The 15890-nt window shown below is 34.0% G+C and overlaps 1 long non-coding RNA gene across 1 annotated transcript in view; it reads left to right on the plus strand.

The window, feature by feature from the left end:
• Window positions 1-15890, plus strand: part of LOC127739046 (uncharacterized) — a 43784-nt gene that overhangs the window by 13850 nt on the left and 14044 nt on the right. Inside the window, exon 2 of the long non-coding RNA XR_008000256.1 lies at window positions 13791-13962. This is a non-coding gene — a long non-coding RNA (uncharacterized LOC127739046). The remainder of the gene's footprint in view (window positions 1-13790; window positions 13963-15890) is intronic.

A 15890-nucleotide genomic window follows, 5' to 3' on the forward strand; every position in this document is an offset into this window, starting at 1 on the left:
TATTATGATAATTTTTTTACAAGTTCGATTAAACGATAAATTAACGTTGAAAAGGTTAAAAATATTTTGATTAGTAGATATAGGATTTAATGGAAAATACTATAACTGAAAATGCAAATGTAAAAAATGGAAAACTGCGTACTTATTTTCAATCTAAAAACATCTTCAAAATGGAAGCATATTAATATAAAGTTGATAAATTTCAGTATCGAAAAAGCCTAACTCAATTTAGAAATAATGCTCATCAGTAAGCTATTGTGAATGGTCGATAGGAAAGAATCGATAAAGATAAAAGATGTTGTGGGCAGTGTAAGAAGCCAATATTCTGTTGCCACCTGATAAAAATTATGGCTGGTACAGGTAAATATAGAAAAATGAAATTAAAACGATAGTTCCTTGGTTAATATACCGGTATATAATGATCGGTAGGTGTTGACACAGCGTAAGTCTTGAAATTATCAGAACTGAAACTAAATGTCACCTTTCATCATACTTTACAGTTATTTGACTTGAAAATCATTTTAGATAGAACATCATAAAAATACTGAAAATGAATTTAAACGACGTTTTTTACCCAATGTTTTTGTTGAACTAGGCTTCAGGGCAAATTAAGCTATTCTCGTCTTTTGCCATCGGCCATCTTCGACAGTAAACTTGAGCAAAACTTTGGTTCTCTGAAATTACTTGGCAAATTGGAACCAAAACTTCATTCTTATGATACATGTATGTAGATAAAAAACATTCGAAGGGACATAAATGCACTATAATATAGAATAAAGAACACTATTGATTAAATGAGTTTTTCTCAGTTGACTCCATAAAGACGTTATGATCTTAAATGACGGCTGTTACCCATTTTTAATGAAAGGTAATCTTGAAATTGCAATACTAGAAAATAAAGAAAAGCTTTATACAACAAAATAATTAGCAAGACAAGATCTACAAAGAGTCATATCTGACATGAATATTCAGTCAACTTTTCCCTCCAATGATTATTGTATTGTAAAACTTATTGTCGATAAAGAGAAACTGTACACAACTGAATCAATCAGCAAAAACAAGATGTTGAAAAACTATAAAAACACAAAGAGAATTTAAACTTTAAACATCAAAGTCAATCAGCTATATGAGATCTACAGACATATCAACATGATCAAAATCAGTTTGTCTACTCCTTTAGCGAGTTACTGCCCTTCAGTGACAATTTTCTCCGAATTAATTGGTTTTAACGAAAGCAATATCCGCACCTCATTAGGAACTTTCATGCCATGTCTGGTTTCATTCTTTTCAGTGGTTCTCTAGAAGAAACATTTGTATGTATTTTCCATAGGGTCCTATGTTAAACTTACTCCCCCTGCTAACAGCCATCTTGGATGACAAATCAACTACAAAGTAACAATACTTGGTCAACACCTCAAACAAAACATTCATACCATGTTTGGTTTCAATCCATTTAGCGGTTTTCTAGAAGAAAAAAGTAAAATCACAAAAATACTGAACTCTGAGGAAAATTCAATCGGAAAGTCCCTAATCACATGGCAAAATCAAATGACAAAACACATCAAACGAATGTACAACAACTGTCATATTCCTGACTTCTAGAAGAAGACATTCGTATATATTTCCCATAGGGTCTTTTGTTAAGCTAAGTCTCCCGTTGGCTGCCATCTTGATAAATGAATTTGCTACAAAGTAACAACACTTGGTCAGCACCTCAAAAGGAAATTTCTACCATGTTTAGTTTCATTCCATTTATTGGTACTCTAAAAGAAGACATTTGTATGTATTGTCTATAGGGCCTTTGTTAAACTAAGTTTCCCGCTGGCACCCATCTTGGATGATTGATTGGCTACAAAGTAACAACACTTGGCCAGCACGTCATACGGATCATTCATGTTTTGTGGTTCTCTAAAAGAAAATATTTGTATGTATTTCCCATAGGGTCCTAGGTTAAACTAATTCCTCGTTGGCGGCCATCTTGGATGATTGATTACCTACAGAGTAACAACACTTGGTCAACACCTCATGAGGAACATTCATGCCATGTTTTATTTCATTCCATTTAGTGATTCTCTAAAAGGACACGTTTGTATGTATTTCCCGTAGGGTCCTATGTTAACTGAAGTTCCTCTCTGGCAGACATCTTGGATAATGGATCACCTACAAAGTTACAACACTTGGTCAGCACCTCCTAAGGAAAACTAATGCCATGTTTTATTTCATTCCATTCAGTGGTTCTCTAAAAGAAGACATTTGTATGTATTTTCCATAGGCTCCTTTGTTAAACTAAGTCCCAATCTGGCGGCCATCTTGGATGATGATTCAGCTTCAAAGCAACAACACTTGGTCAGCACCTTATAAGGAACATTCATGCCATGTCTGGTTTCATTCCTTACAGTGGTTCTATAAAAGAAGACATTTGTATATAATGTCCATAGGGTCCTATGTTAAACGAAGTCCCCCGCTGGTGGCCATCTTGGATGATTGATCGCCAATAAGGTTACAACACTTGGTCAGCCCGTCCTAAGGAAAACTAATGCCATATTTTATTTCATTTCATTCAATTGTTCTCTTAAGGAAGACATTTGTTTGTATTTTCCATAGGGTCCTATCTTAAACTAAGCCTCCTCTTGCTGCCATCTTGGATGATGGATCGGCTTCAAAGTAACAACACTTGTTCAGCACCTCATAAGAAACATTCATGCCATGTTTTATTTCATTCCATTTAGTGGTTCTCTAAAAGAAGACATTTGTATGTATTTCCCATAGGGTCCTGTGTTAAACTAAGTCCCCCTCTGGCGGTCATCTTGTATGATTGATCGCCTACAAAGTAACCACACTTGGTCAGCACCTCATAAGGAACATTCATGCCATGTTTGGTTTTATTCCATTCAGTGGTTCTTAAAAAGAAGACATTTGTATGGGGTCCTACAACACTTTGTCAGCACCTCATAATTAAGGAACATTCATGTCATGTTTTTTTTCATTCCATTAGGTGGTTCTGTAAAAGAAGACATTTGTATGTATTTCCCATTAGGTCATATGTTAATCTAAGTTCCCCGCTGGCGGTTCTCTAAAGGAAGACATTTGTTTGTATTTCCCATAAGGTCCTATCTTAAACTTAGCCTCCCTCTGGCGGCCATCTTGGATGATGGATCGGGTTCAAAGTAACAACACTTGTTCAGCACCTCATTAGAAACATTCATGCCATGTTTTATTTCATTTCATTAAGTGGTTCTCTAAAAGAAGACATTTGTATGTATTTCCCATAGGGTCCTGTGTTAAACTAAGTCCCCTCTGGCGGCCATCTTGTATGATTGATCGCCTACAAAGTAACAACACTTGGTCAGCACCTCACAAGGAACATTCATGCCATGTTTGGTTTCATTCCATTCAGTGGTTCTTTAAAAGAAGACATTTGTATGGGGTCCTACAACACTTTGTCAGCACCCCATAATTAAGGAACATTCATGTCATGTTTTATTTCATTCTATTGGGTGGTTCTCTAAAAGAAGACATTTGTATGTATTTCCCATTAGGTCATACGTTATTCTAATTTCCCCGCTTGCGGCCATCTTGGATGATAAATCAGCTACAAAGTAAATACACTTGTTCAGCACCTCATAAGGAACATTCATGCCATTTTTGGTTTTATTCCATTCAGTGGTTCTCTAGAAGAAGTTCAAAATATGAAAAGTTATCGACGACGACGACGACGGACGCCAAGTGACGTGAAAAGCTCACTTGGCCCTTAGTGCCAGGTGAGCTAAAAATGACATCGATTCAATTCTATCAGAGCAGATTAAATTTTACTCCGAGATGATTAGCACTGAGGGTTGGGACGAATATAGAGCAGAACAGTTTATTAACAGGAAACTGACGGACAATGATAGACAACATATAGAACGCCAAATTGATGTTGATGAATTAACAAAAAACAGGAAAAGGGAAGGGATGGGGATATATTGGAATTTTATCAAATATACTGGGACTTTATCAAAACGTATTTCACTGAAGTAGTTAAGGAAGTATCTAACGAAAATTAACTCAGTAAATCGCAATACCAGTGTGATTGTTAACTTTACTATATAAGGGAGGGGAACGAGAATTAATTAAAAAAAAACTTGAGGCATTTAAGCTTGATACATACGGATTTTAAAATTATATCAAAGATGTTGGCAGAGCGTTTACAACCGTTCTTAAATAAAATCATTCACCGGGATCAAAAAGGGATTGTAAATGGGAGAAATATAAGTGATGGAAATAGACTTAAAGTTTACGAATATATGTAGAAAATGAGAATATAGAGGGATTAATCATATTTCTAGACAAGCAGAAAACTTTGATAGACTCGAAAGGTGATGGCTGATAAAGGTTGTGGAGAGCTTCAATTCTGGTAACAAATTTTGTAGCTGGACAAAAATGCTATTACAAAATGCTAATACTTGTATTAAAACAAATGGATTTCTGTCCTAAGTCAGGTTAACGAAACTCTCCTAAAATAAGATATATCCAAAATTTGGTCCTTAAGTTAGGATATATACATAGGTGTCTAAGGATGGTCTTAGTATAGTCCTAAAAGTTACGATGTCTTAAGTTGAAATAAAAACAACAAATATTTCATTAACTCAATAATAAAAATACTTATACAATATTAAATTATTATACTGTTATTAGAATTAAACTAATTAAACCAAATGTTCATCAATACGTGTTTTTTTTAAATTCAATTGTGTTACAGTATTTTAAATTTGATCCATAAATCAACAAAGAGGTTTACAGTATTCAGTTTGAGATTTTTGGAATAATAAGCATATTACAAAAAAATAAGTATTTTGTCTGGTTGTTCTTGAACTAACATGATGCACATATTTTAATACATTGATTTATTCCGGAGTCATTTGGTGAAGTACTTTAATAACTAAAATTGCTTTTCCATATACAAAATCAACGGAAATGGGCATCCATCGAAGCTCTCCAAAAAGTATGTTTGACGATGTCAAATAATTACGCTCATTTAAAATAATTTTTTCTGCCCTTTTAGAACCTTAAAAATTCTATAACAGGAGATCTTAACATCGTTCGAGAGTTAAAATCATTCCTCAGTAAAGGACCTAAATATCGTCCCCGTCAATTATTAATTGGAATGAGTGTCGTAATATCATCCACGACTCACTCCATACTTACTGTTTGAAATGGATAAAACGGGAAAAAGCTGACAAAAAATCTTTGGACTCTTTTTTTAAATCAGTAATGAACATAGTTGATATACGTTTTCAACATTTTAAAGAACATTTTACTCTTAACAATAACCACAATAAACCTATTTCTCGTATCAAACATAAACTAAAAGAACTAGCCAAGGAATGTGTTTTTGTCCCGGCCGATAAAGCTGCTAATAATATTATTATTGTTTGACGTAAATTTTACATTGAGGTTCTGAAAAAAGAAATCACCAATTCACCAACATTCCAACTGACTCCATTTTCAGAAAACGACATCTGTAACAAACATTAACTTTTAGCTACCGCTTTACAAGCAGAACCAAATACAATGAAAGTCCCAACTATGTATTGGCCTCCGAAGCTACACAAAACACCTTACAAATATAGATTCATTTCGTCTTTAAGCCATTGTTCCACTACTAAATTGTCTATTCTTCTTACCAGTACACTTGGTACAATCAAAAACCTGATAATAAATAGTTCAAATGAGGCCTTCGAAAATAGTGGAATTAATTACTTTTGGAGTGTCAAGAACTCGTTGGAAGTACTTGATAAATTGCATGCATATATTGGTGATTTTGAATCTGTTCAAAGTTTTGATTTTTCTACCCTATGTACCACATTGCCTCACATTATCATTAAGAAAAAATTCACACACCTAATTAAATGGGCATTTAAAAAGTCAGAATGTGAATATATATGTTCAAACTCTTTTAGGTCATTTTTTAGTAGCAATAAACAAAAAAACTATGTCAATTGGACATGCTTTGATACTATATATGCCCTTGAATTTTTACTAGATAACATTTTTGTTTGCTTTGGAGATTCCGTATATCGTCAGATTATCGGAATTCTAATGGGGACTAACTGTGCACCACTTATTGCGGACCTTTTTTGTATTGCTATGAGTTACAATTTATGACAAAAATCAGCAAAGACCCATCGAAACAACATCTGATACACAAATTTAATAATACTTTTAGATATTTGGATGATATTTTGGCTCTCAATAATGACGACTTCAGTATGTATACTAAAGAAATGTATCCTGTTGAACTTACTTTAAATAAAGCTAATACTAACAATGACCACTGCCCTTTCCTCGATCTTGATATCTATATCATTAACGGAAAGCTTAATACTAAAATATATGATAAAAGAGATGATTTTTCATTTCCTATCGTTAATTATCCATTTTTAGATGGTGACGTTCCCTTGTCACCATCTTACGGTGTTTATATATCTCAAATTGTTCGATTCGCTCGTGTATGTAACAATGTTTTAGATTTTAACGAGAGAAATTTATGTATTACTGAAACATTATTACACCAGGGTTTTCGATATCACAAACTAGTCAAAACATTTACTAAATTTTATCATCGGTATAAGGACATCATTCGTAAATATAGCTCAACATGCAGACCTCTTATACGTTCAGGTATTTCACATCCAATTTTTTATGGAAATATTCTTTATAAAGCACAAAAATGTCAGTATTCACCTCTGAAGCTAACAAAACCTTTAAATAGACTTATTAAGAAGGGATATAGTTACGATACTGTTGTCAGGTCATTAAAGATTGCATATTTTGGCGTTAATATTGATTCACTTATAGGGTCTTTGCATCGGCACTAAACACATTTATTTAAAAACCAGTTGTTGGCATGACACGGGTTATGTTCTTCTCATATATGTTATGATGGTATGATACTAAACCCCTTACGGGAAGGATTGTGCCTGATATTCATATGATGAAGACATAATCTTTCAATCAGTTTAATTGAAGTCTGGAGCTGGCATGTCAGTTAACTGCTAGTAGTCTGTTGTTATTTATGTATTATTGTCATTTTGTTTATTTTCTTTGGTTACATCTTCTGACATCAGACTCGGACTTCTCTTGAACTGAATTTTAATGTGCGTATTGTTATGCGTTTACTTTTCTACATTGGCTAGAGGTATAAGGGGAGGGTTGAGATCTCATAAACATGTTTAACCCCGCCGCATTTTTGCGCCTGTCCCAAGTCAGGAGCCTCTAGCCTTTGTCAGTCTTGTATTATTTTTAATTTTAGTTTCTTGTGTACAATTTGGGGTTTAGTATGGCGTTCATTATCACTGAACTAGTATATATATTTGTTTAGGGGCCAGCTGAAGGACGCCTCCGGGTGCAGGAATTTCTCGCTGCATTGAAGACCTGTTGGTGACCTTCTGCTGTTGTCTGTTCTATGGTCGGGTTGATGTCTCTTTGACACATTCCCCATTTCCATTCTTAATTTTATCATCATTAGCGGCATATTTTGCACCTGACCAAATGGTACAATAATAATTGAAATGTAGAAAACATTTTAATTTTGGTTTCAGAAAAAGATTGACTTCTTTTCTTACTTAGGCTGATTCATGGACACGGCGTCGTCTGATAAGGCAGGTGTCCCCTCATCACCAGACATGACAAATATCCCAAACATGACTCATTCAGATCATCATACTAGTGACCATAGCAATAGTACACATACACAGCTATGCTCAGTTCTCCTAAAAGACATTTTGGATTTTGATGACTTTGAACAACACTGTCTCATTTCGAAATGTGGAACAAATGGCTGCAAAACTTGTGAAATTTTAATAACAGATGCTCAATTCACTAGCAATTTAACTAAAAAGCCTTATTTCACTAGAAGTTACGATGATCTGAATTGTAAATCTATAAATGTCGTCTACGGATTAGAGTGTAACCTTTGTGGATTGGTTTACGTCGGTGAAACGAAAGGAAGGCTAAACAAACGTATGTGCGGCCATAGATCAGATATCAACCTCAATGCAAACGACAGTCTGTACCAGCATTTTAATCAGTCTGATCATTCCATCCTTTCTATGACAGTTCGTATTATCGAAAAAATATACTACAAGACTAACAATCCTCAACTTGCAACGCCTCTCCGTAGACAAAAAGAGGACTACTGGATTCGACAATTGGGAACTGCGACACCATATGGTTGCAATGACAAAATTGATGGTATAGGTATTCTATCTAGTCCTTCCTGTAGCTCGGTGAATGTGGTGAATATTTTCAACTCTACTCCTCGACGTAGACGCAGTCATGGTCATCGTCATTATACATCACCTACTTTGCATGATGTCTCTATTAATGACTTGCTGCCATTTATGCAAAAGCCGTTAGGTATTCATCACATTCGCACGAAACTTTATTCATGACCCCTTTCTAAACTTCATTCTCTGTTCAATTTATGTTTGGAAACCACTGTTACAAAACCTCATTCAAACCTTTTCCAATTTACAGCTTTCATTTCGGATATTGCAAGTCACAAACTTTTCAAACCAGTTCACATTGGAAAATATGAAAAAAAGAAAAGATCTTTTCTTAAACTTTCCTTTGCCAACAAAGGTCTCGATGTCGTCAACTTAGTCAATATCCTGCATCATAAATTAGTTCAGTCGAAAATACCTCCTTATTTTAAAGATCAGTCTGTAACAATAATTTCTTATACCTATACCAAACCAATTGCAACTAAAATTACAAACACGTTTTGCAGGATCTCAACATTGACGACTTCAAGTCTAAACCTCCTGATTGCACCTGTGCTAGTTCCCAGTTCACATATAATCCGGCTGGCCACGTTATCACCAGAGACCTCAACATTGTCACTAACACTTCCCTGCGAAATTTATTATCCAAAGGTTCGAAATATTGTAAACCTAAATCCATCAATTGAAAATACAACTTCAAAATACTGATGGATTCAGTCGCGGATTATGCCAGGCAATGGGCTAAACGCGAGAAAGAAGACGTAGATACTCTTTCCGAATGAATTAAGGCTGTGAGGTCGTTGATACAAATCCGAATTAAGAAACTAAATGGGTCTATCAATACCCAAGCTACGTCATTTTTTAAAGACCCAAATGTTGCAAAACACTTGTCCTACCTCCATGACAAATATGTTGTTGTCCCCGCAGATAAAGCCCCAAACCACATCGTTGTTGTTTGTGAATATCATTACATAAACTGCTTGATCAATGAATTAGGTATTGACAATTTATTTGGAAACTCAACATATACCCTCACGACACTTATCAAAGAAGAAATCCTAGATAATCATAGGTCTGTTCTATGTTCCTTTTGAATTTCAACCAAAGATGAAGAACTAGATCTACCATCACTATATTGGATACCTAAACTACATAAGTGTCCTTACAAACAACGGTATACTGCTGGGTCTTCCAAGTGCTCAACGAAACCTCTTTCTAAATTATTAACATCTATTTTGTCAGCAATCAAACCCGGGTTCCAAAGGTATTGTGAAACTGCCTATTCTAGACGTGGCGTGAATCAGATGTGGATACTAAAAAATTCCAAAGATCTCTTAGAGTACATACAATCTAAGACTCTCTCATCTTGCAATAGTATTAAAACATTTGACTTTTCTACACTATAACAAGTATTCCCCATTCCAAACTAAAAGACAAATTGAAAGAGTTGGTATTACTTTGTTTCATTAAAAAGAATGGCGAACGTAGATACAAGTATCTTGTCTTGGGGAGGAACAAATCTTACTTTGTAAAGAATCACTCTGATTCAAACAAAAAATTCTGAAACTGACATAATCAAGATGCTTGATTTCTTGATTGACAACATATTTGTTACGTTTAGAGACGTGTTTTTCAACAGACTGTTGAAATTCCAATGGGAACCAATTGTGCCCCTCTTCTTGCCGACTTGTTTCTTTATTATTTTGAGACTGACTTCATACAGGAATTTCTTAGGAAGAAAGATAAGAAGTTAGCAATATCCTTTAACTTTACGTTCCGCTATATAGATGATGTTCTCTCACTAAATAATACAAAATTTGGTGACTATATTGAACGAATCTACCCCATCGAACTAGAGATAAAGGATACTACAGATACAGTTAAGTCTGCCTCATATCTTGACTTACATCTAGAAATTGACAATGAGGGTTGGTTGAAAACAAAACTTTACGACAAAAGAGATGATCTCAGCTTCCTAATTGTGAACTTTCCATTTCTATGTAGCAACATTCCAGCAGCGCCTGCATACGGAGTATATATGTGCCAATTGATACGATATTCCCGGGCTTGTATTTCCTATCATGATTTCCTTGATAAAGAATTGCTGCTCACAAGGAAGCTACTAAACCAAGAGTGCTAAATGGTGAAGTTGAAATCATCCCTTCGTAAATTTACGGACGCCATCACGAGTTGGTTGACCGTTATGGAATAACCGTTTCACAGATGATATCGGATATGTTCCTTATGTCGTAACTACAATACCCTTCCCTTTTCACGAATATGACCTACCGAATTAGACTATTAACCGGATTTGTAATTACATAAGCAACACGACGGGAGCCACATGTGGAGCAGGATATGCTTACCCTTCCGGTGCACCCGAGATCACCCCCAGTTTTTGGTGGGGTTCGTGATGCTTAGTCTTTAGTTTTCTATGTTGTGTCATCTATACTATTATTTGTCTGTTTGTCTTTTTATTTTTGGCCATAGCGTTGTCAGTTTGTTTTCGATCTATGAGTTTGGCTGTCCCTCTGGTATCTTTCGTCCCTCTTTTTCAATACATGTAATGAGATGGAGTGGACCTAAGGAAACTAGTTTATCTAGCTAAAATTACAGCACGAATATCGCCTCTAACACAATTTTGTGACCATTTAGTTTTATTGTTGCATGAAATTTATTTATCATTGTTATAGTATATTATCAATATTTCGTTAAAACTTTATTTTGCGTAAATTATATTTTCCATAAAGATCAAACCTTCCGCCCTTTACATATATACATTAAAATATATGTCATTTATTTCTCTACATATTTTAATTAATCACATAAATATGTTAGGATGGACCTAGGACAATTGTAGGTAGGACTGTCCTAAGATAGCTTTGTTTTACATCCTAAGACATGTCTCAGACACGTCCTGAGACCATAAAAAATTATGCCCTAAGACATCTCTAAAGACATGTCCTAGGATACTTTCATTGACATGGCCCCGACCAATAAGACAAGAATGTCCTATAGCCCCTTTCTAAATTTATAATCCAAGCGGAACCAATGGCATGTGCCATTCGCGCGCATGTAGAAATACAGGGAACCAAAATACCAACGGAAAACGGATAACATAAAAACTTTGTTGGTGCATCATGGTTATAAAATTCATACAGATAAAAAAACTGTATTCACACAGAGGTAAAGTATTGATTATAAAAACGAGGTTGAGATGAGGGGCATATCTAATGAGTGTAAAAAAGAAATAATTTCATTTTTCTAGAATTTTGTTTGGAGGTCTAAAGTCAGCCTTTAAAAAGAAAAGTATGTTGTCTAGATGAAAACATAGGGGGATCAGAATGACAAGTTTGGAAAGTTTCATAAAAAGCAATCATATTAAATTAATATATAGAATTTTAGAAAGTTCAACACAAAGTTCAAATGCAGTTGCCAAATACTGAATTTAAATTGTACCGAATTCGAAAGTCTGATAGCCTATATAACTTATGTGACACTTTATTTGAAACCCAAGAGCATCTATTCTATTATTGTTATAAAATTCAAAACTTCATTGAAGAAATAAAAAGATTGCTATCTCTGTCCATAGATATAACGCTTACCTGTTTGTAAAAAAGGATTACTGGGTATAATCAAGATCTTGATAAAACGCAAATAAATATTGGAAATTTTATAGTGTTTACAGAAAAATTTAGTTTTTTGAAAGGTCGGCAATAAAACAAGATCATTATATTTCTTGATTTGCGAGTTCTGAATTTATAATGTAGAATTTAGAATTTTGAATTATGAATTACCCTTCTCCATGTTCTCGGCTGTCGTAGTCATGGCTCTTTTTGGATTCAGAGAGATTCGGTTCTCTACGTCGGTTTTCTAATCACATACGTATTGATTTTTTTTTTTAAGTACACATGCATTTTTCTTGCGCTGAGTTATTACATACAGCTAATAAATTTGAAATAGACAGAATTTCTGTTTCACCAACACATTACATCGTGAGAACATAATTTCAATTTTGTGTTTTGCAATTGGATGTAATATATATGTTGTATTCTTTTTTTTTTGTGATTGTGCTGACGAATTGGGTTTCAATGTCAGCGACTTTGCAACTCTCACAGTTGCCTCTTCCGCATGGTTTATAATCTCCTATTTTCGATGTCTCGTGTTTAGATACTTTGGATGAATATCTTTCATCTATTGTCCACAAATACTCGCGTCTTATTGAAAATGATCCTTCCTTAAAAGAGATTCTATCACCTCCCGTCATGGCTTAACCGGACCCAAAACCTCAAAGATATATAGCCATAAAACAAGGTTCAACCAACCATTTTTTCTTAAAATGTCATGTACCAAGCCAAGAATATGGCAGTTGTTATCGAATAGTTCGTTTTGATTTGTGACCCTGATTTGTTTTCGCTTAATCGATTTATGACTATTGAAAAGCGGTATACTACTGTTGCCATTATTTATATCGCAAATGTTAAAACACCGCTGAAATGACAACATTAAATAAAGGCAACAGTAGTATACCGGTGTTCAAAAGTCACATATCAATTTAAAGAAAACAAATCCGGTTTAAAAACCAAAATCTAGGGGAACACATCAACTATAAGAGGACAACAAAGGAACAACAGGAACACCGAAGTGCAACAAAAACAAACATTAAGTGACGGTACAAATAATTGGAACATACCTGTAGTGATCTGAAAATAGCGGGAAAAGTCTCAAGAGTAGAAACAAACGAGTTGTTTCACATGCGAGATCTAAAATTTACATAAATAACCATCATCTATATAATAAATAACCATGATAACTAGTATTCTTAGCAAATTTATGAAAAAATCTGCTTTCCTGCTGCATAAATGTCAAGAAACTAGAGGAGTAAATATAATAAATGTTCAGATGATAATATTTTATGACGGAATGCAACTAGCGCATTTCAAGGTTGTTTTCTTTTTTGTCTTATAACAAATCATGTTGTATCACGATTGCTGGGTATTTAGTGTATCTCGTTTTAGCACGGTAGTTGATTTAAGTGTATTGCGGACTTTTGTAGTTTTCCATTTTACCATAGAGTGTCTGTTTTTCTTCAATCTGTGATTTTCTATAACCCCATAGTATTTTTTGTCTTTTTGAAACGTTTTCCACAAATTAGAATAATGAATATGATTGGGAAAAAAAAAATCGGTAATGACGAAAAAAGGAATTAAATCTGTTTAAGTGAAACATTAGAAATTACAAATTATGACTAAATTAAAAAAAAATGCATAAATGATCCGAATGAGATCGTATTGGTGTAGTTTAAGATTGAAGTTGAAATACATTTCAAACGGTTGTTCGACAAGTGTAACCTTTTTGTTATTCAAATATGCTGCTTTTTATATAATTGTTGAAAAGTAAAGATTATGTTGCACATACAAAAATACCTGGAGTAGAATGGTAACATTTTATTACTTTTTTACAACACCTTCACCACATCTTTTATTTAACATAATTCCCCTTAGAGTGCAATTGTTTTTGCAGGTATATTGTAGGAGACAATGCACCGTATAATTGTGTTTATTATATGCACTGTTTTGAAATGTACAGTCAATGGGTGTCCACTTGTTTGTAGCTGCACGGACACGACGGTTGGTTGCAAGAATAGAAATCTAGCAACAGTGCCGTCTGAAATTCCCAATTCGACACTCGTATTGTGAGTAGTAACATTTTAGTTTTTAGTTTACTTATATAGTAATATGCTATAATATAAACAATGCTATTAGTTTCAGTGCACGTGAATCATATTTTGGACATGCGCTTTAAAACAAATATATTGATTATACCGAAACTTAACGTTTAAGTATTCAAATGAGGGGGAGATACTACGGGGTAATCAAAATAATGAGGCAATAAAATCAGACAACGCAATGAAAAAAAATACAACTAATAGACAAACAACTTTCTACAAAATTTACACAAAATACCTAAAGGGCCATTAGCTGTCAAAATCTTGTTCACCGATCTGACTCAAATTCTCATATTTGATTTATAACATACTAAAACTTATATATAAATAAACACGTAACAATGCATGGACTCGATGATATATATCATCATTTCGTGTGTATTTTAGTCTGGACGCCATTCAATCAATCATCGAGATGACCTCCGAAGCCTGCCGATGGTCATATAACCCGATATAAACATAAACATAAATATAAATAGATAGCGACCTCGTGCAATTGAACTTTTCTAGGTCTGTTTGATTTTTATGTTATAAGTTTAAAAAAAGTATGTTAATCATCGTTTTTACCTGACAGTGTATTAATATGTCAACGAAATGGTCACCTTTGTTTCACTTTGAATGTTGATATTATTTTCATTTTAATGGCTTAACATGACTAATACATGCGTAACCAATCTCTTGCTAATATGTTAAATTGAAGGTCACATGAATACAGATTCAATGAGGTTGAATCATTCACTTGCATGTGAATAATTCATCTTCGAGGTTATTTTGTCAAAATTCAAGTAAACTGGCGGCTAAAAGCGAATTGCTGTTTCACTTTCATTAATGATAGAACAGAAAAAAAAATAATTATCTGTAGCTAATGCCTCTTTAAGATTTCCGAACAAAAAACAGGATAAAATCAGGTGCTCCAGAAGGGTAAGAGGTTTCTGCTCTAACTGGTACAAATTCGGTCGGAAACCGGGACATCGGTGTGATGAAGTCTTAATCGACTTAATTGTCCGCAAGAGAAATACGTTCATACCTTTTTCGTATCTTCTGTCTCCTTTCTTATCGATAGTGACTGTAGGCATTTAAGATTTGATAACACATGTAAAAATAAACAAGAATTATTGTTCCTACGTTCGATTTAGATACGTATAGAACCTCTCAGACATAATCTTCTTTTTTATAGTTGTCAGATCATGTTCAGTCGTGTTCTGTATGCATGAATGATACTCGGAGTTACGCCCCTTATGGTTGACGAAGTTTTATATAGATTTTCTTATATACTAAAGGTACACGATTGTATAGCATTATCTTTATAGGGAAGTTTAATTCTTAATTTTACTATCAAAGAGATGATTATTCATTCCTATTGTTAATTATTCGTTTGTAGAAGGCGACGTTCCCTTTGCACTATCTTATGGTGTTTATGTATCTCAACTTTGTCGATTCGCTCTTGTATGTAACAACTTATTTGATTTTAACGAATGAAATATCTGTAATACATGTACTACTAAACAAATATTACACCAGAGTTTTTGACATGTTTGATATCACAAGCTTGTTAACACTTTTACTCAATTTTATCATCGGTACAAGGACATCATTCGTAAATATAAATAAATTGCAGACATCTTATACGTTCAGGTATTTCACATCTCATCTGTTATGGTAATATTCTATACAAAGCACAACAATGTCGTCATTCACTAGAAAACCTATCCAAACCTTTAAATAGACTTATTCAGAAGGAATATAGTTACGATACTGTTGTCAAGTCATTAACGATGGCATTTTCTGGAATTGATATTGATTCAAGTATAGGGTCTTTGCATCGGAAATAAAAACATTTATTCTAAAAAGTAGTTGTCGGCATGATACGGGTTATAATTTTCACGTATAATTTA

The sequence above is a fragment of the Mytilus californianus genome, unplaced genomic scaffold (assembly GCF_021869535.1).
Source record: "Mytilus californianus isolate M0D057914Y unplaced genomic scaffold, xbMytCali1.0.p SCAF_4, whole genome shotgun sequence".
Taxonomy (NCBI): domain Eukaryota; kingdom Metazoa; phylum Mollusca; class Bivalvia; order Mytilida; family Mytilidae; genus Mytilus; species Mytilus californianus.